The sequence below is a fragment of the Megalops cyprinoides genome, chromosome 23 (genome assembly GCF_013368585.1).
Source record: "Megalops cyprinoides isolate fMegCyp1 chromosome 23, fMegCyp1.pri, whole genome shotgun sequence".
Taxonomy (NCBI): domain Eukaryota; kingdom Metazoa; phylum Chordata; class Actinopteri; order Elopiformes; family Megalopidae; genus Megalops; species Megalops cyprinoides.
Genome location: NC_050605.1, coordinates 21,062,367 through 21,084,352, shown reverse-complemented (window position 1 = coordinate 21,084,352; position 21,986 = coordinate 21,062,367). Strand labels below are relative to the sequence as shown.

At 45.3% G+C, this 21,986-nt stretch overlaps 1 long non-coding RNA gene across 1 annotated transcript in view; it reads left to right on the top strand.

The window, feature by feature from the left end:
• Nucleotides 1–21,986, top strand: part of LOC118770607 — a 45,431-nt gene that overhangs the window by 4,126 nt on the left and 19,319 nt on the right. The window contains exons 2-3 of the long non-coding RNA XR_005004561.1: nt 16,363–16,832; nt 20,862–21,154. This is a non-coding gene — a long non-coding RNA (uncharacterized LOC118770607). The remainder of the gene's footprint in view (nt 1–16,362; nt 16,833–20,861; nt 21,155–21,986) is intronic.

Here is a 21,986-nt window from a genome sequence, read left to right as displayed (position 1 = left end):
TTTGACACAAACACACACTGAGTCACTACGCTAAAGTGCTTGCTCAATATTATCCTGCTATGATTTTTTTAATACGGCGGTGATGATGCCATAGTGTTTATTTTTCTCTGTTGACTGGTTGCTGCTTATCCTGGATCGCTGCAGCCCGCTGTCTGCGGCTCTTATGCCAACGTGGAGGATGTTTCAGTTTCAAGTTCGTACGAAGGCAAGTTTATTTCTGCCTTGCTCTGCCTTTATTCAGTACCACTTGTCTCCCCGAAACCTGCAATTTACTCTGACTCTGGCTTTCCCCTTCAAGGGCTGGCTGCAGACCGTTAATCATTCCGTAGCTGCGATCCTTTTGTCTGGGGAGCAAAACAGGAAGCCGCGAAAGGCTCATAAATCCGACGACATGTACTCTGTAAGCCATATTCAGGATTTTCTTTGAGTTGTGGAGGAGCCACTTCCAGAGAAGCAGGAGCTTTCCGCCGGCTTTCACTGCAGTTTTTTTTAATCCCGTGACAAACCCGTTGGGGCAGTTACACGGCTTTTAAAAACACGACGTGTGCAGTGTTTAACTGGGAATCGGGCCGTCTGATCTTTTTTGGCGGGCCTCATGTTGGAGAGGTGCCAGGATATCCTGTAAGCGCACCTAAAACAGGTAGCATTCTTTCTTTGTGCTCCCTGTGGAAGCTGTCCCACAGATAAAGCATTTTTCTTTGTTCCAAAGCTACACGCCACGACAGGTGGGCAGCTTCCTTGAAAACAGTCTGATAAATGAGGAGATCTGAAGAACTGCAGCATCTAAGGCTGAGTTTTCATCCGAGATCCCACCGCGTTCCTCTGTGTGAAAGTTCACACCTGTGACACATATCAAGGGAGGCGGCTTCCGCAGAGACATGTCCCGCAGGCCAAGAATGGACTGGGTGGACTTGCTCTTTTCAGTCATTTTACACTGTGACTTTCTGGCAGTGGGACAGAGCTGGTTCTTGTTTGGGGCCTCTCAGAACCTGGGTGTTAGTGCTCTGAAAATCACACTGGAGTTTGTTTTGAAGGCTTCGCTGCAGTTACGGGTCTGGAATCCTCCTTGAAGAGCCATGAGGTCTAGTGTCTGCACTAGACTGACAGGCCTGACTCCCCTGTGACTACCTGACTCCTCCGCTCCAGATTAATCCTCATTCCAGGCTGAATCCCAGCGCCAGGCAGGATTACGGGGGTTAGGAAGGGTGCGTCTGTCTATCTCACGGCGGTAAAGCCCGGTCTGCACCCAGCAGAGGTGCGTAAGAGCGCTACAGAGGTATCGAATCTGCGTACCTGGACACCTGCGCTCAGCTGTACTGCACGTCAGGCCTCAGAGCTACGGCCATGTTCACCTTGTCACCCTGTAGTAATTTTCCAGCGTATCGGGTTACTGTTGTTTCCCTGCGCACAGCCTGGTCCTGCTGTCTGCTGTAGGCCAGCGTGATCAAATAACCAGAGCCGTGTTGGTGCAGGGAGCTACCTCTTTATTTGAAATGCGCAGGCACGAAATGAGATTTCTTCACCAGGGCAAACTTATGGCACTGTAACTCCGGACAGAGAGAGATCCTAACCGCAGTCACAAACAGGAATTAAACATGGCACTGCCTGCAAATTCGCACAAGTGGCAATGTTAAGTCAAACTGACAGGAACTGTGCTTGAGAAATGATGCAGTATATCCTATTGCCGTGTGAACCCGCCTTGTGTCTAAGCACTGAGTTTGATGAGCTTAGTCTCTCTCCATAGGAACCAGGGTTGCCTCCAATTGCAGTGTGGTGTGTTTTCTCGCTTAGTGGATGCTCTTATCCGGAGAGACGTGCAAGATGTCTCCACGTTTAACGCTGTGAAGTTTAACACCGCTTGTTTCCTGTGGTCCCTGCCCAAATTCCACAGGATGTGTTCTGAGGGCTCTCTGTGGAGGTGTTACACGGAAGATGTGCTCCTGTTCCATTCCATTTCTGCTCTGTGAGGAGGCATTGTGTGAAAAAAGGATGGCAGATTTTACATCTTTCCTTTGGATGTGCTGAAGGAATAAGCTTGGCAGTTGGGTGTGAAGGAAGTTTCTGCAGTGTTCTGAGGGATCTCAGTGACTGTGGCGCTGGTTCTGCTTGGACTCGCAGCCCCTGTTTGGGCCTTGGGTGCAGGCGGGTGGGGGGTGTTTACATGCAGGAGAAGCGTACATCTTACATCAGGCCCTGTAAATATCCGGCTGATCATGCAGTAAAAACGTCTCTGATCTCATCCCTTCTCTCTGTTCACTCGGCAGCGAGACATTGCCGGTAATCTGATACGCTTAATGCAGGGATGTCTGGAGAGCAAGGCAACCCCCATTCCTGCAGTGATGCACACAGCCTGGGACCTCCGCCTCATGGCTACCCTATAGAGGAGTTTGCCGTTTCAATCACTAGTAAGAAAAATTAACCAAGGACAGTTTCACATTGCTCAAATTTTGCAAGATTTGCATATCCACTGCCACGTTCGAAATATGACTATGTGGCTGGTTTTCTGTGCCAGAGCCAGTTTTTCTGCAAACTTAGAGACAAGATGAACATGTGCTTATTGTATTGCATGTCTGGTTTCTGTTGCATAATGCTCAGTTAATAACAGGGTAAAAAACTGACGTAATAGCCAGTGTGATATCTGACATGTGCAAAGAGTTGTCACTCATTACTGACGGGTGAATAACAATGATTCACTGAACACTCTTTCATGAGAGGTAGTGATGAATTTAAGTATTTACAGTGCCTTTGTGTTCATGTACTCATCTCTTTTTTATTTAAAATTATACCAAATGCATTTCATGATCAGGACAATTTGGAATACAGCCTTGATCAGAAAATGCCAAGCCTATGCATGTAATCTTGTATGTGAGTATCATACTTATGAATGAATTTGAACTTGTAATGGAAATTTTCACAAATAACCCATCTGCTTTACATTTTAACATTTACATTTATTCATTTGGCAGAAGCTTTCATACAAAGCGACTTACAAGTGATCTGCTTGGGAATAAGATGTGTAAGATATGATTTGCTTGATTTGGTATGATTTGCCCTTTCAGCAGTGTTTCAGTTTGTGAGCCAGTGCTCAATAAAGGTGAGTGTTAAGTCGTGTGACCCTCTTTAGGCATTAGGCTGACGGAGCCGTCTGACAGATAGAAGTTGGTCAGCAGAAAGATATCGTGGTTGGGGGGGTTGGGGTCAGCAGATCAGAGGGCGAAACCGAGGTGTGGTCAGCACGTCTGCACATGCCTGTGTGGTTTGGAACAGGGGGTTGGAGGCGGGGTCGGGTCGGGGTGATCCCTGATCCCCTTGCAGCTGTCTGTCTCTGTCTGTCCAGACCCCACCCCGATCGAAATGAGAGTGGGAGTGTAGATGTACCCCTCGGAGTCTGTCGGTCATTTCTACTCACCTTTAACAGCAGAGGAGGCTTCTGACAGCTAAACCAAATCAGGCTGAGTGTCCAGGGCTTTTGCATGCATCATAGCCTGCCTGTTGTCTGAAACCCAAGGTTGTATCACTCTTACAGGTAAGTTCACAAAACTTGCTCCATTCTCCTGTTGGTTTCTGACACCTGTATTTCAACATGATTGGATGTCGCAGGGTTTGCCATTTTGACCAGGAGGTCAAGGTAAGGTTAGGATGGGATATTCATGCAGTTTAGACACAGATGCAGATTCTGTGCAGTGTGAATCTCTCTGATAGGGGTGGATAGAACAGTCCCATAGTCCATTAATTGTGCTGTTGGTGTATCATGTGTAAGTATATAGTAAGATGTTGACCCCAACAATTCTCCAAGCTCAGGTCTTCAGGCAAGGATGATCTGGGCAGGCCTGTGCTGGCTGTCTATTCTTTCACCAGGGCTTACTTGGCCTACGCAAGTCTGAAATAAAACCCGGCTTCAAGGTTTGTTTGATGTTCTGAGTGGGAAATTCCTTGAGAAGGACAAATTCCATTGAAATGGTGAAGCCTCAGAGTCCAAAACCACCGCAAGGCCTCCTGGAGCGGCCTCAGAAGATGGGCTCCATGGAAACGCACCACTCTCTCCATGACAGACGCCGAGAACTTTCCCAACCAGCGGCCGGGCACACACTCTGCCAGGATACGCGTAATTACGGGGTTTGGGCTGGTGCAGTCCTGCAGAATGTTGTTCTCCCTGGCGGTGTACCTCTCGTAAAGCCAAATATTACAACGTGCACGTGGCTTTCTCCGAAAGGCCCGCGTTAGTCATGTGAGGGAGTCTTCCTTTGGCACTGTTCTGAGCTCCCTGTGTGGCTGGCTGCCGGTTTTGCTGATCTGGCAGACTAACTCTGACTAATCGCACCACTCTCGGTCCTCGACGCTGAGGCAAGCTAGATTCCTTCATTTTCTCTTAAGCCTTAGGAATGACAACGTCTCTGCCTGAGCCCAGTTTGAGAGCTGAACAATGAGGTCAGAGATCTCTTCAGCTGAAGTTATGAGGAAGACCGGGGGACAGATATGAATCAAGCTGAGAGATCTCTTGGTCTCATAAAACAAAAGAGCCTCTAATCTCTGAGGACAGACTCCAGCCTGCAGCCAGCACACAAACCTCACACACTCTCAGTGAGGGCTTCGGAGAATTTTACAGTCTAGATATGCATTTCTCCCCTGTCTGTTAACATGGACAACTCATTCCATGCCAAAAGGCACTCGAAACCAAAATCTCTGCCAACGATTTAGTCGGCTCAAACGTCTAACCGCTCTCGTTAAAAATAAAGCAACAGAGCAAGATCCAAACAAAACAAAACATGTTTCCCATTTCTAAAGTAATAAGCTGTGATTTTCCATTAGCCAGAACATAGCATGATGGTTGACTGTCAGTTTCCAATACCTTGTTTGCTACTGACCTTTGTTCAGATCTTTGGCTTGTTCTGGTTCTGCTGCTGCTGTTTTTAACAGCCTAATAACTGGTCATTATGAACAGACCAGAAATCTGGAAAGCACCTCAAGCTATGGGTGAAGGAGCCTAATTTAGCCAGGGACGAGACAGAGAGCAGGACTTATTCTGTCTGAATGCGCTTAAAGTAGCTATCGTCATCTGTCCAGTCCATTGCATTTCTCCAGTAAGGTAAAATGAGTGAAAGGAAGATTGATCAGGCTTTAGAGGGTGACCTGGGCTGGGGCAGACTACTGACTTTCCCTTCAGTGCAAATCAAAACAAGGACATGACGGGTTTGGGTCTGGCAAAGTCGTGTTTTTCACTGAGCCCAGTCCTGACTGAAATATAAGCTTGTCCAGCAGATGTAAAGAGATGGGCTGACATACTGAATGTGCAGCTGCTATGCCAGGCATCTCAGCACATGTGCAAGCTTGGATGCACGAGTGCTCATTTACTACGCGCACACACACACACACACAGTCATCTGCACACACATACACACACACAGTCGTCTGCACACACATACACACACACAGTCGTCTGCACACACATGCACACACCTCCACACATCCGCATTCGCACACAAATGAATGCATGCACACACACACACAGACACACACGAATACAAACACAGTGCCGTTGGAGTTTCAGTGATAGAAAAACAACAGCAGCACAAATCCTTTGATGAATCTGAGTGAGGGACATGGTGTGGACTGCATCAGTGTAAAACCCCGCCTGGGTCACAGTGGGCGCTGGCCACCATATGGTGTCAGTTTACTCCAATCCTACTGTGACATCACCACTGTGTTATGAATTCAGTGATTGGCTAGAGAGCTCAAGGGATTATATTTTCATCTGCAGCAGAGAATCTAGCAATGGCTGCTGGGAAATTGTCATTGATTTTAAAAGAGGTCCAGACAAACATTTGCTCACTACTTAATCTCAAATAACATACATGCTTCCTTTTTTTCTGTCATTCTAAGGGCTGAATGATATGTGAAAGTTACTAGTGAGGCATTACAGATCTGAACACATTTTTCAGCTTTGAGAATTGTGGTGTAGTACACGTCTCTTTATTCATAGAATGTGTCATCAAGTATGACTTTCTTGTAAAATTGTGTTACAACAATGAAAACTGAAAAGCTGTCAAAATGTTATTTGTTAATTTGTTCTTTTCAGCAGGAATGGTGATAAGCAGAAAACATGGTCCAGTTCCATTTTCCAATGGGCTAGAAGTAGCTGTGGAAAGTTTGGCTCCTGGGTTTTGGACAGGTTCAGCTTTTGGCCTTGTGCAATGCTGTGTTTTGTGGTGTTGGCCTTCGGCCTCACTCGGTAACAGCTGCCTGGAAGGAAAACCTCTCTTGTGATTCAGTAAACCTTTCAAGTAAATAGATCTGGAGAGCTGGCATCAGCCGCGGGCAGATTTAACCACTTACATTTACATCTTTGATCTTTTTCTTTCTTGTCACAGGAGCTGCATTTGCACACGATATTTTTTGTGGCAAACTGAAATCAGGGTGTACATCTGACCATGCTGAGCCACAGAAATGTTTAGGTTGCACTTCCGTTGACCGAAAACCAGAGGGAATTAATTAGCCATTCACTTCGGACCTGCTGGGACTGTACCATTCGCTTTCTCTTCTGAACTCTTAAGTTTGAAAAGCCGAGCTGAGGAGTTATTTCATGGGCTGGTGCCATGCTGAGTGTGGGTTTTTTTATCTGAATAGTTTTACATGACATCATTGCCGTTCATCTCACTGCAGCTTGAGGATGTGTTCTGAAGATGATGGAGATTTCTTTTAGCATGCTGATATTTTAAAAGCAGGGAGACCTTCTAATTACAGCCTAGGAATAAACCGGAGCGTGGTAACATGCATAGCTTTGGTCATAAATGAAAACAGGACGCTGACATCGTTTACAGTGCTGCTGGCACAGCAGGCCTGAGTAATTACTGATGATTATGTGAATGCATTGCTGGTCATTAGAAATGATTTGAACACCCTGCATCAGGTACCTCGATTATGCTGCCTAATTAAGATGTCAGATTCATTAGACAGATGATCTGCCTCCACATTCCAGGTGCCGTGCAAGTGAGGAGTTTGTTGTGGAGATTTGCCAGTCGACAACATGCTTTTCTTTCTATAATTTAATAAACTGCATGACTTAACGGGCAAAAGCTGGGTGTTCACAATGTGTTTTAAGATCAGAAAAAAAATTTTGATTTAAATTGCTATCTGGTCAACTTTGCAATGCAAGACTTCTACATGGGAGCTTCACACTTGTTGCACACGTTCATGTAATTGTGCAGGAACGCTGGAGGACATAGCAGAGAAATTGCGAAATGATGCCATGAAATGTCAAATGCATTTAAACGTGAGGCGTTCCCTGTTCAGTGAGATCGATGTTCCATTACCACAGGGAGCACGTCAGGCTGAATTTAAGCCGATGTTTAGCAGCAGAATGATTTTTTTAAAGTTTGCAATTAAACTGCTGTTTAAATGGCTAAATTAGCCTCTGAGTGAAGACAGATTTAAGGAAAAACTGCTCCCGCTTCTTCGATAGATGAGGAATTTAGTTACTTCATCTGTTGAATTTGTTTCTTATCTGCCTTGACACCAGTCAAAAGGCTGTTTAGATACATTACCTGCTTTTTAATTTTATTTATATATGTATTAATATTATAGTCTACCACTGTAGCTCAGCAGCAGGGAGCAGGACTCATAAGAGAAAAGTTGCTTTTCACTTTTCCACCGTTTAGGCCCTCGGCTAAAAGTTCTCCAGAATTTGGGGGCTGTTCCAGGCAGATGAGTGCCTTGTTTTCCTTGCCTTTGTCCCCATGGCTGTGTAAAAAGCTCCCTTTGTGTGGGTCTCAGATCACATGTCACAATATTTAAACAGCTGCAGCAAAGTGATGTGTATTCGGAGCAATCCCTCACTGGAAGAGCGCAGAGATAGAGCTGCAGGCGGGGGCTACAGCCTAAGGGACATTTCTGTGGGAACCTATCCTACTTGCTGGTGCAGTTGTGCTGGGAAACCTCACTGTGATCTCGTTAGATGAACAGTGCTCACTTAAGTTGCATTACATTACTTGCATTTAGCAGACACTCTTATTCAGAGTGACTTCCAGCACAACAGAACAACAAGTGTATCCATTCAAGTTAAATGAGCAACAGTGTCAGACCAGACTAACAACAGTGTCAGACCAGGCTTGGTGCATCGGTATTTGGTGGGGGCTTTCCTGAGGTACAATACAGCAGAATCGAAATTTTGACGTTGAGAGTCACGTGCTGTCTTCTCGTCACAGCATGAGAGACCATCTGAGCTGAGATGCGGTTTAATGAGGCTTACACTGTGTGAACCAGGGCTTAACAGTGGTTGACCCTATGCCACAAAGTTGGATCAAGTAAAGTGACCTGATACTCCTGCAGACACAGGTGCAAGTCTATGAGACAAGGCTAATATCCAAGTGATATACAGCTAAAGGCAGATAAAAGGACAAGCTTGCTGACTGCCTGGCCCTTTTGTGGCTGAGTGAAGTGTGTTTGGGTTCAGGTTAAGTTTTAATGAGTGAAATGAAGTTTTTTTTGCGTTGGCAGAATAGCAACATTAGCAATGTGGACAGTGTTTGTATGTGTAGAGACAGTGACAGTGTTACTATGTAGACATCACAGCGCTTGATTGTTCTTGTACTGTGATGGTTATTGAGGGGGACACTGCTTGTTTCTGCTAGTATGGTGACAGCGTCACAGAATCTGGGTGAATTCAAAATTAGAACAAAGCCAGCCATACATGAAATATATCACAATATCCTAAGAAATACGTTGCTCAGTTATATACTGGAAATATAATTGGAATGTATCAATACAAATCAGAAATACATTGAAATATAACAACAGCAATAATTTACCAAAATATATTTTTTCTGAAATATATTCTCAATATATAATTTTTTGTACAGGCAAGGGGAAAGTTTCATCTTGAATCAGAACTGAAGATGAGACAAATGATATCTATCATATCTCGGAAAGGTATGCTGAACATGACTAACATTTTTCTGGAATTGGATCTTTTGAAACTGGCAGCCAGAAAACAGAAACTGTGGAAGCAATAAATCTGAGGATGAATGGAGTGAAACTGACCAAACTTTCCCAGGGATGACAGCACAGTACGGTCTCCTCTCTGATTGGCCCATTCTCGGAGTTTGGATCAGAGTCTCTGCTCCTGTTTTCTCCACGGTGCTTGGACAGTGTTTGGTAATTGCTTAACATTGCAACGTTTTCCCAGTCTGATTTCAATGAGATACTCATTTCAATGCCTGATCTATTAATGCACAGTGACAGGGAGCTACTGTATGGCCCTTATATAAGCAGGGCTCTTCAGAAATGGCAGTTTTCCTCTGTCATGTCACAGACGCAGAGAGAGAATAGCCCAGCACTTGGCAGTGGACAAGACTGCAATTAAAATGCTGGTGGAGGACACTAGCAAACAAACGCCCCAGAACAGAGTGAACCGTTTGTGCGACGACAGACAATGAACAAACACAATGGTGGCTCTGCGTTACATCATCGATACCGCCTGCAAGAATATCAGCTGGAAAAAAAAAAAAAAACATGAGTCGAAGGTGAATCATCAAGTTTTACCCCCAGGGCATATGCAGGAGACGCGTGGGGGGTGTGTTTATGACGCTGTGATTATACAACATGCGCCATGCAAGAAAGAGCCGGAGAGGTTTTTGCTCCTGTCTCTGTGCTTTAATTAATTGGATTTATAAAAACACACACACGCACGCACGTCCGGTTTCACAACACAAACAGAAAATAACGTTGCTTCCACACATACTTACTCTGTGAGTTTTTTTTCCGCAGCCCTCAAACAATCTGAGTATTTTACATGTGCAGGCAAATTAGCTGCAGGGCAGTCAGGCGTATTAATCTGATTATTATAATGATGTCTATCAAACGCCCAGTTTAGCAGTGCGTTGCGGCAGAAGCTCGGGCCCTGATAAGGCATGGAGGCATCGGCTGCATAAGGTTAGCGGTCTTTGTGTGGACAGGACAGTGGATTATCCTGTTCTGCTCCTCCTGCCCATGTCTGCCTGTTATTTACACCGCTCATGCATATTCTGTGAGGCTGTGCAGAAGTGCATGCTGGGAGCAGACAAAGCGTCCAATCAGGGGCTGTCTGCGAGTGTGTGGCTGGAGGATCTCATCAGTAAAACCACGCTGCGTCGCTCCGGTCTGAGCGGGGTGTTGTCATCGGTCAAGCTGTGCCCCAGCCAAGTGCATTCTGGGTCCCTGAGCAGGACACGGCGGGAAGATTGGCTTACTATGGCAACCGATTATGCTTAATTCCCTGTTTTTGAGCGTTGGAGGGAGGGCTGGGGGGGGGTGGGGGTGGCTGGAGCAGACTAAACTGTCAGCTTGTGATTAGACTGACAAAAAGGCACAAACACATAAAACAGTGTTTAATCCCACAGTGTGCAAACACACGTGAATGCGCATACACACACACACACACACACACACACACACACACACACACACACAATCCAGACTCAGCCACACACTGTTCCTACATTCAATCTTCATTTCCATCTAAGGCAGGCTTTAGTGAAGAAGCATATTTATGTTTCAGTGCAGACTTAAGACTCTGAGTGTAAACAGTGCGATAGAAATCAGGCCCTCCAGAGCAGAGAGGACTCCACAGAGGGCCCGGCTGATTAGCATTCTGAGGGTTGCCTGTTTGTGTGCGTAGAGTCTCCATAAATCCCCATAACACCACCCCCTTGTCTCAGTCTCACACTGGTGCATTCTCATCTTCATGATGGTAAAAGGAAGTGACCCGCTGGGCTTCAGCACTGGAGAAGCTGCTCCTTAAACTGTTAATGTCATTCATGTCTCTGCGGACTGAATAAAGGAGCAGGCTGAAATCTGGCTGCTGTATCAACAGCCAGTAAACCTCGCCGCAGGGTTCAGAGGGACCAGAGAGGACTCGGTAACCGCCGTAACCCCCCTGAACCCCTGATCTTGGTAATCCAGGCTTATTTTAGGGGAGTATCTCAACTGCAGAGTGGTTTTTCAGGGTCGGGATATTTTTGACCTTTTGTTAGCATGGACAGGCAGCAGAATCCGCAAGAATCTTCTTTCTGATCCAGGAATCCCTGCGGACGAGACGCAGGCCAAGCTTGAGACCAGGTCCCAGACCACGGCTGCCATCTTAACACGGTCACGGCGCCCGTTTGAGGTCTTCAATGCAAATATAGCGCCGAGCACTGCAATTTAAAGGCCAACAAGTCCACCGTGCGTGCGATGCAAGCTGTACTTTAGGCAGACTGGAGAGGATCAGGCTTGTTTTGCTTGGGTTTTTGGTGATTGGATGAGAGGAAATTAAATGTACATGTGTCCACATTGCTTTCGTTTACACTGCTTAAAACGGCGATTTATATTTAGTAATGTTTCAACAATGTAAATATTTCATTTTGACTTGCCTTGACTCTTGGCTGCTTTGACTTCACTTTGACAAACTCAAAAGACATTAGGGAGCTGTAATACTTATGATTGCATCTCGTTAGCTGGCAGCAAATTTTTACAGCTTGAGTTAAGGTGAAAGTGAAATGCTGTTTAGATGGTGTGAGCAGACCTGTACTGGGGAAAGTGGGCATCCCAGTACAGAGGACATTATTTATTTTGGTATTACAGCACCTTTAGCCTGGTGGACAAATTCCTGAGCTGTGTCTGGATATTTGCTCGGCAATGTTTACCTATGATTTTCCTAAATAGATGTTGAATATGCACCATACCTGATAACCCACCCTCACAGTACTGGTCTACCTGGCCCGGGAGAACAGGAGAGGCAGCTCAGAAAACAACAGGTGGCTGGAGGTCTGGTCACCTTGAATCCACTCCCAATCCTGACCTCTCTGTCTTTCACTACATGGCATTTAGAGGCAAGAAGGCCAGCCGTTTGCATTTAACCCATTAAGTGCTTGTGTCTGAAGTCAGTGACTGCCTACACACTCACAGATAGCCCCTAAGTGTGACTTTTACCTTTGAATTATTTATGCACACAAAACAGAACCCGAGTTGAATTTGATCGCGCTTAGTGTCCATGACATGTGATGCGTCTCGTTATACGTCACATGACCTCTGTGAAGGGCGTCGAGAATCAAAAATGGAATGAGCAGATCAGGAAGAGCCTGACAACATAGCTGATTTCCACAATAAATGATTGTCTGTGTATCTTTTATCCAATAGCCTGGACAGTGTATTATGTATCGTGATTTGATGCACTGCAGACTCACGCAGGATTCAGGTAGTTTACTCCTCTTGATGATGATAAAGTCCAGTGAAATGGAACTGCTGTAATTCCCCCTTTTCACAGAACATGAAACCCTCAGCACAGATGGGGTATTAGCAGGGCAGAGATGGAATTGTGAACTACCTTTCTTATCACTTTACCTGCAAAGTGAGTTTCGTTTAATGCACACAAGCCTGTGTGAACAAGGTGTGCTGCCAGTTTTGTTGAGTTAGATCGGTTGTGGTGTGTGTGTGTGTGTGTGTGTGTGTGTGTGTGTGTGTGCGTGCATGTGTGTTTGTGTGTGTGTGCATGTGTGTTTGTGTGTGTGTGTGTGTGTGTGTGTGTGTGCATGCATGTGTGTTTGTGTGTGTGTGCATGTGTGTTTGTGTGTGTTTGTGTGTGTGTGCATGTGTGTTTGTGTGTGTGTGTGTGTGTGCGTGCATGTGTGTTTGTGTGTGTGTGCATGTGTGTTTGTGTGTGTTTGTGTGTGTGTGCATGTGTGTTTGTGTGTGGATGTGTGTGTGTGTATTTGTGTGTGTGCATGTGTGTTTGTGTGTGTTTCTATGTGTGTGTTTGCGTGTGATTATCCTTGTGAGAGCGTATGTCTCCAGCACTGTAGCACTGCGTTTATGAGCTGAGTGGCTTCTTTCTTGTGCTCACTGGCCCGTGTCGGGCAATGATGGGCGTGCCACACTCATCATCTCCCTCCTTTATGAGGTCATCATGAGCCTGCTCACTGAGACAGGCCATAAATCACTGCAGAGGTGAAGCCAATGAGCAGCCAGTGAAGACTCCAGCCAATCAGAGGCACACCAGGAATCCTGCTGGAAGACTCCAGCCAATCAGGGGCACACATTTAGTTCTGCTGGAGGACTCCAGACAATCAGACACAGACACAACACACAGTGCTGCAATATTGCATATACATTTCAAGTCTCAGTTATTTATAGTCTGTAGATACACAAGGCTTAGGCACAATGGCGCTTAAAAAGCTTTCCAGTCCTCTTAGAAAGCTGGGCAGACATACATAACCCATGCACCTAAAATAACTCTTCAGAGCTCTCACTGTAGCGTTGTTTGGGCTCCACTGGACTTAGGCGGGGTCAGAGGTCAACAATGTGCAAGAGATCCCGGTGGGACATGCATCGCTGTAGTAACTGAGCCCTCTGTGGGCTGGCTTTTCCCTTCAGATGGTGAGTCTACTCACACCAAATGTAAAAGGATACGCCTTCAGAAACATGCTAAGCACCTGGCACATAATAACGATGAATAGCACGTTGATACAGAAATTAGAGAGCTGTGGGTGAATGCCAGGCACATCTCATATACCCACACACCCTTATTTGATACTGTAGGCTGGCCTTAGGCGTCATGCAGAGACTGGTATGCTGGTACCATGTCATTCTGACACTGTGGGAAATTTAGCTTGTATATTCGGATAGGAGAGTGTGTGGTGCCTGCTCTCTCTAGGTTATAATAAAATGTTCACACATACCTGTGTGCTAAAGTTTTGATCTCATGTTCACAAATCACTTGTTGTTTAGCAAGCAGTTCCTGTTCTAAATCAAAGACAGCTATTTAAATTAGAAGGACGTGGCATTGGTGCGTAAAGCAGGCAACATTTGCAACATTCCCATGTAATTAGCGCTCCAGAGAAGTGTGCTCTTACCTTATATTGTACATTCTGAGCTTAAGAGCAGGAGCATTGGTTCGAAAGAGACCAAGGGGAGAGTGACACCCTTCCTTGTTATCATTCGTTTCCTCCTTGTCGTCCTTCTTGTTGGGTGTGATCTAACCCTCTGCTGCCCCCGTGGAAAATGTGACATGTTTGGAAAATGAATCCAGGTCATTCCCTGGGCAGAGTCCAGGGCTGTTTAAAAGTTGTTTAAACTATGCGTGACTGGGCAGGTAGTAGCTGTCCTTGCCAGGAACTGGAGCATCGGGAGCCTGAGCAGACAATATATACCTTGTGTGTTCCTGGGTCTTCCATGTTTCATTGTGGAAAGCAAAAACATACCTGTCTATCTGTCCATCTATCTATCTAATTATGCATCTGTCTGTCTGTTTTTGTGTGTCTCTCTGTCTGTCTCTCTCTGTCTGTCTCTCTCTCTCTCTCTCTCTCTCTCTGTCTCATTCCCTCTTGCCCTTCCTCAAAACAGGCCTCTGTGTGGTGAATGAACCAGACTTATTTTCCATCCGTGCAGGATTGAAATGTCGGGGTTTAGTGAGTAATCAGATGTTTATAAATGCGAACACTATTTTTGCATTGGGGATGACGAATGGCTTCAGAGAGCCATAGAGGTTGTGATATTTTCCTCCAGCGAGAGACCTTAATAAAATTACAGGACAGTGATTCCTTCTCCCCATTATGGGCCCATAATGCTTTTTCCCCATTACGAGGCTGTAACGCTTTTTCCCCATTACGAGGCTGTAACGCTTTTTCCCCATTACGAGGCTGTAATGCTTTTTTCCCATTACGCAGCTGTAATGCCGCTCTCTGTTTGTCGGAGAGCAGTGTGCTGTCGTGGCGGCAGGTTGCACATTATTTATTTACACCCCTCAGCTGCCCCAGTTATTGCCTTGGAAGTAAAATGGATGTTTTATGCATGGTGCTGGAGCGCCCCAGCTGACTCAACCTCTCTCATAGGCTGAGACAGTCTGCTTTCTCGGGCCTGTCAGGCAGATTCTTCCTTGTTTTTGCCATTTAGCACCACTGCTGTGTTGTGTGTTTTTATTAGTGTCCCTGTTCACAGCGTATGAGTTAAAGCACCGCAGAGAGCTGGTTTTAATGGTTGTGCAGCACACTCCCAGATCTGATGGATATGTCCGGTCTCATCTCACTCATACGGTACTCCAATGCCCTCGGAAAATGCAAGTTCAGTCTAAAATAACACTGATGAAGATCCCGGTGCCAAACCCAGAAGAGCATCACACAATGCGCGTTAAGGGAGGAAAGCCACCATGTAAATGTGCTTTGTGACTGTCACTGCTAGAAATGAATCAAATCCAGGTCGAGAAATTACATTACATTATTGTCATTTAGGAGACACTCCTTTCTATGTTATCCATTTATACAGCTGGATATTTTACTGAGGCAATTGTGGGTTAAATACCTTGCCCAGGGGTACATCAGCAGTGCCCCAGCAGGGAATGAAGCTGACAACCTTTTGGTTACTAGCCCTGCTCCTTACCATTATGCTACACTGGCGCCCCAATATACAAATACTCCACCAGGACTCATGTCTGCACTGCACTGGCCACAAGATTCTGTGGCAGACACTGCATAAAGACACTGCTCAGCTGAAAGCCCCTTCCGCCACCTCTGCCTCTGAAACATCTGCAAATCCAAAGCGGGTCCTCGTACTAATAATTGCAGCTCTTCGTGTAAGTCTGTGTTTATGATGGGCCAGCGCATTTCCGTGCAATTGCATTTTAATTTTTCACAGAGACAGAACATAATTCATAATTCTTCAACACAATTCTTGAATGAGATGAAAGGAGTGCGTTGGCATGCAAAGGATAACGGTATCGGTTCATTCAGGAAATCAGTGGCTGCCACACCATTGTTACATATGGACATTGTTATCAGCAGCCGAATGTGGCACCAGAGCCCTCTCATTTTCTGCAAACACAGCTAATGGAACGGGCATGTGAATACTCCCGCTGTGCAGAGGGGTCTGATGCATTCGGCATTCGGCAGCAACACATTGGCACGTGCCAAGCGTTATTGGCAGGGAATATAAATAATAAATAATAACTATGCAGGTTTTCTCCATGTGATGTTTTGTGAAGTGTGTGGGTGTTTATGTGTGTAGGTCTGAATTGTGCACATTCGGTATACCGTTGATCTGTCCACACGTCACTACAGTTGTTTTCTCCACGGCAGAAAGCAAGGGGATGTGTCTGTTTCCTCCATGCCAGAGCTTTTAATATCTTTCTACAGACAGGCGGTCTGCATAAGGCTAGCAGGTCAAACTGCCGCATATGGGCAACGCTGCAAACTGAATGGTGTTGTATCTGTGTCCTGAGTGGAAAAGAACATTTCATTTGTTTAGTCTCCGCCCCCCCCTACAGAACAATGAAACTAACACAGGTCTGTCAGTCACTCAGCCCCCCCCCGAAGGCCCCGCCCTCCTTCTCAAGATTCCATTCCCTTTGTGTCCTCACAGGCAGCGGAGGAACCTTCTCTTTGTGAGGGGGATTGGGAGGGGAGGAGGGAGGGACCTTTCTTGTCTTCCGCAAGGAGAAGGAGGGGGCCGCCTCGGTTGCCTACGTCCCGCCCGCCCGGCTGCCGAATCACATGAGAATTCCTCCCGGTAACCACGGCAACGCTCGCTGGTCCAGGCTGCATCCCGCTGTGGGGAGAGGAGGAGAGTGAGGAGAGAGCAGCCGCGGAAACCAAGGACATCCGGCCCTGCAAACACCGCCACCGCCGCCGCTGCTGTTCCTGCTGTCATCGCACGTCTCCCCCCTGTGAGTGGCACCACTGTCCCCTCGCCGACTGGCACAGGCAGCGGGAATACCGCCCGCCGCTCGGGGCTTTTGTGCGACATCAGAGATTTTTCTCCGTAATTCCGTGCTGGGAAAAAATGACATCATGACACGCGCCCACTGTAGGTGGGGGTTACATGTGCATTAGGTAAGAGCTCTTTGTCTACTGAACCGAATTTCAGGATTTAGCATTTTGCTGTGCGTGTTGGTGAATTAGACTTATTTGGAAAACAAACCCAGATTCATTAGTCTGATTATGTATTGTGTGTCATATGAAATGCATTATGTCTGTTAAGGGAAAGAGACATCACCTGCAGTGATGAGGCTGGGTCTTGTTTTGGTCTGTAATATCTGTAATATCTCCTCAGCATGGTGTATCGTTAGTACCCATTAGCTGCCTTTAATAGCTTAATGCCAGCATGCTTTCTTCCTTATAAGTCAAATAGAGTCATTTGCCATCCTCTAACCCCTTGTGGTATGTTTAATTAGCAAGCCCCTGCTTCCACATCTAGGTCAATCTTCTCTGACAAGCATCGTATGAGGAATATCTTTGTTACAGTGGAAAATGCTGAAAGCAGACAATGGACTTTTGTCTTTCCCTGTCCTACTTGAAATGCACAGATGTATTTTCAGTGAAATGAGACAAGCTGCAAGTGTCATTGTGTTGGCTGCACGGAAACAGACCATAGATATTTTGAATTTGTAATGTAATGCTGTTCATGAAATGTTAAGTCAACTAGATCGGGAAAGTGCTGTTAGAACAGATAAAAGGGGTCATTTCAGTGTGATTCCTGTAATCTAAGAGGACTCTTCGTATGTACAGACTACAGCGTATTAATTTACAGTATCGAGTTTGCATCTATAGAGGATGTTAATTATTCATTGTTGAGCGAATGGTATTTTCAGCAGTGTCACTTTCCCCTTTAAATAGTCCATGTAGCAATTAATTACTGCTTCATTGCTACTCAAACATATAGTTAAGTTTGATGGCTGTCAGGTTTGATAGGCTTGATAGCTGTCAGGGGAACAATGACAGAATGCATATATAGTTGATGCATATGTCATCATTTGTGAATGCTGGCACAATTTCAGTATGTGATGAAAGGCATACCTTGGACAAACGGGTAACGCACTATGAGCATTGCTGTGTTGCAGCAAAGCAAAATATTATCACAGCTGTGAACAATAAAAACTCGAAGCAAATGTTTTCAGACACATAATCATAACAACTGAAAAAAAAACCACACTATGCATTTTTTTCTGAGAACAAACATTTTCATTTTCCATGTGAAACTTCAGATCATATTAAATCATTATTTTTCTCAATATTATGAAATAAAATAATCACAAAAGAATGGCATAGACTGATACAGGTGCCTCAATTTTTATTACATCTTGACATCTTAATTCAACTTCCATTAAGTGAACCTTGACATACATTGCATGCAGTTGCCTTGGCCTTATTTTCTCTTCACAGAGTAATGGATATGGACTTTTGGGGAAAAAAAATATCTGGATGCATTTCAAGGTTGATAGATTATTTTCTGACCTAACGCTGCCAGATAAATTAAACTATCAAAGTTCGCCATTATTTCAGGCTGCAGCATTTTTCTGGAAAGCCCGGCAGTGTGAATAGACATCATGTGGGGGGATGATGCCACACAGACACCACCAGGAAACTCTACTCTGATTAATTGCTGATAAAATGTGTTTGTTGGCCTATCAACACAGTTTCCTTCAAATGTGTTGCTACAGATGTGATCAAATTTCCTCTGGGTGGCTTTGAAGTTTCTGACATCATTTTCTGTTCATTATTTATTACGCAGAGCAAATTACAGATGCCATATTGGAGCCTTCGCACGCAATTATTAGTGTTTCTCTCTTTCTGCAACGCCACACGCCCCTTGAAAATTGGTGTCAGTTGTCTGACTTACACTGATTCAAAAGCCCACCTAATATTGTCTTCTAACACCTCAGTCATGCATACTCTGTAGACTTAGATAACCATTTAGAAATGGCTACCACAGGGATATTAACCTAATGAAAGAAAAAGAAGAAAAAGATGAACAATATTTATAGAACAGTAGTTCAGATAAGAGCACATGCACATGGCGTCAGCATTTTAAATTATTATCCTCTCTCTTCAGCATATCCTTTCTCTTTTGTTGATGAAATAGGATGTACTCCACGAAAAACACAACTCATATCTGCACCGGATGATGCTGTCTGTTGTTTGTGGACCAACCAGAAATCATACTTCAGCTCCCACACTCAAGCTATTCATTAGGCGATAGATGCCAGCATCACTGATAGTAATAACAGACGACCGGGCCATGGAGTGCAGCCATGCACTTCTGCGCTTAGTGATCGTGCCTGCTCTCTACTGATACGAAGTGACATGTGAATTTACTCCACGCTGAGGATGCCCTGGTCTGTAATGTGAGGAGGGTTAATGGTGCTGGAAATGTCCGTCCTGTTGCCGACACAGCGGTGAATACACTGCTCTGTGGAACTTAGAAGCACACAAAATTCCGCCCTGAGCTCTCAGGAGAAGACTCCCTTATAAGGCGGCATTTTTACTCTCTCGCTTCACCGCTAGGCCACATGGGTGCAGGCCGAAGCTCCAGTCGTGGTTCCACACTCGGTGCGTTTACAGCACAAACTACTTGTGTATGTTGGCAGACGTCCTTAAGAGTTAAGCTGTTGACCTTTCCCTGTCAATAATTTGGAGACCTCGGGTTAGCCTCAGTAGCGCAGACAAAAACCTTATTGTGACCAGAATTAAAAACAATGAAGGTCAAAGCCACATCATCGTACAGGAAACATGGCTTATTAGTTTAGCCTCGCTGTGAAAGGTTGATCTTCAGGGTAATGGCCTCCCATGTGGGCTTGTTCTGGCCATGCAAAATATGCTGCTAAGGTTCCTTGACACAGAAAGCAAGAGTACAGCATATTATGTCTTTTTTTTTTGCTCCAGATGGAGTAAAATGGAGCCTCATCTGGAGTAAACGGTTTGCTGACACTGGTCAGCAGCAGATGGTGTCACATTATTCTATAGATATTCACTGCACCTTGTGGTAAACGTTGACCTGCGGTCCCTGCGTTATGTGACTAATAACAAGGGGGGGGAATGAAGCATTTTCTTTGTGTTTGATCTCTCATGAAAAGCTTGTCTTTTTTTTCCAGTCACATCTCAGTCAATCTAGTGTTCAGTCTAAAACGAATCACAGAGGCCATTGTGTGTCTGGGCACTTTCTGGACCGCGCTGCCCTAATTGCTAAGCAGAGCCGGTGCCAGGCCCTCGCCGACACATGTCACCCTTTGATGGCTGAAATGTTAGTCCTCACCACTGGGTCATTTCGAACACACTGGGGCAGCAGTGTAGCATAGTTGTAAGGAACAGGCCTCCTAACTCAAAGGTTGCTGGTTCAATTCCCAGCTGATGCACTTCCGTTGTACCCTAGGGCAATGTACTTAACCCAGAACTGTCTAAATTAATATTCAGCTGTATAAACTGATAACATATGTATGCACACATGCACACACATGGACTCACAAAGTCAGGCTTCAGGGGCAATAATTGCTTTTCTTTTGGCCTTAAGGAAAAGCAACCAAGGGTTGTAGACTCCAAAAACTATATAATCTATTGATTCTACATTTACATTTTATGGTGTGAAGAGTTACAGAAGCAAGTTGCTACATAGGTAACTACCTTGTGGAGAATGTTCAAGGGGACAGAAAAAGCAAAATGTGGTTTTGGTTATTTTTGCTTTTCTAACTTGGACACTGGTATAAACAACGTGTGACGCTGTGACTGCTTCTTTCGGCGCGTTATCATTACCGTTACATCATTGGAGTTCATGCATCATTTCACGGCTCTGCATTCGATGCAGCGAAGTAAATTCCACTGTAGCACCTCCCCTTTAAACGTCACGCCCCGCGGGAACCAATCGGATTAAAGTGCGTGAAAACATGCCGCTGCTGCATTTCGAACTGTGCGAAGGGGTGCGTGATCATAACCGGCAGTGGCTTTCAAACATGGGACCCGAAATTGAAACGTGTACCTACTGATTACTGTAATTCGAGTCAGCTTACAGTGTTTTGCTGTACGACTTGCCGTGATTGCGTTCTGTTTTTTTGCCTTTGAAGTACAGTAGGGTTTTTGTTTTTTTTGCAGACTACCCCTCGGATTCCGCGGAGATCCGTGCTGCCCGTCGCTGCTTGTCCAAGTTGCGCCTTCAAGCCTGAACGGCCGTGGTAGCACACGCCTGCCTGATCCAAGCAAGACCCGGGACTCTGAACGCGACATAAAAGGAATAATCAAAGCACCGATCGGCATTTATGACCCTCATCTCCAAATAGTGGATGTGTTGAATATGATACAGCGTGGATTAAGCTTTGGAGAACCGAAGTAAACACTGACTGTGGCATTTCTAGGATCCATTTATATCCCGGGATCTGGCAAGGAAGGTAAGCCTGGGTTTGTGGGGCTTTAATTTGCAATGTGAAATTTAAGTGTAACTTTTAGCCGAACACACGATGCCTATCGAGCAAGTGTATTTTGATTGATGTAAATATGCATTACTGCATGCAGTGGTTCGGTTACAAGTCCTAGCAATGTCATGCAACATGCACATAGTTTACTGCTAACTGGGTAACGTTAGTCTACCTAGCAAGTGACGCTGAGAGACCGCTAACAACTGCCCACTTTTGCGCTACGCGTTTTGACATTGATATTCAGTTAGCTAACTCCACACATCTCTGGACATATGCCTGTGGTCAAAGTAATGGTCTCTGAAAAGCAGGAATGATGGATGTTTTGTAATTAGGGGTGGAGAACTCTCGGAATGTAAAGCGTGCATGTGTGAAAATATGTCGCCTGTTTGTCCGACGAACATCACACTCACTTTTACCCGGCTAGCAAGCTAAAGATACAGCTTGTTCCAGCCGTAAGTGCCACGCCGGCCAGCCTCGTTGATGACCACTTTTCTGTCTTGTACCAAACCGTCTGCAGGGGTAGGGATGTTTTGTTCGTTAGTAAAGCACTCTTGATCCGCTATTTTGTTTATAAGCCAACGTGGAAGAACGATAGCTATGTGCGATTTCCATAATATCATGCACTTGTGCACCAGCTGTCAGATGTAGTAATACCGGTTCTATGCAGAATTCGGTTCTGATTGCCATTTATTTTTCCCTGCTGTTGTAGCTAACCAGTTAGCAACATTAGCCGTGACTGTAGTAGATCCACTAGCTCCAGAGCACGGAGCGCGTTTCTGCTGCGGGGGAATACGGTCCAGTGTAC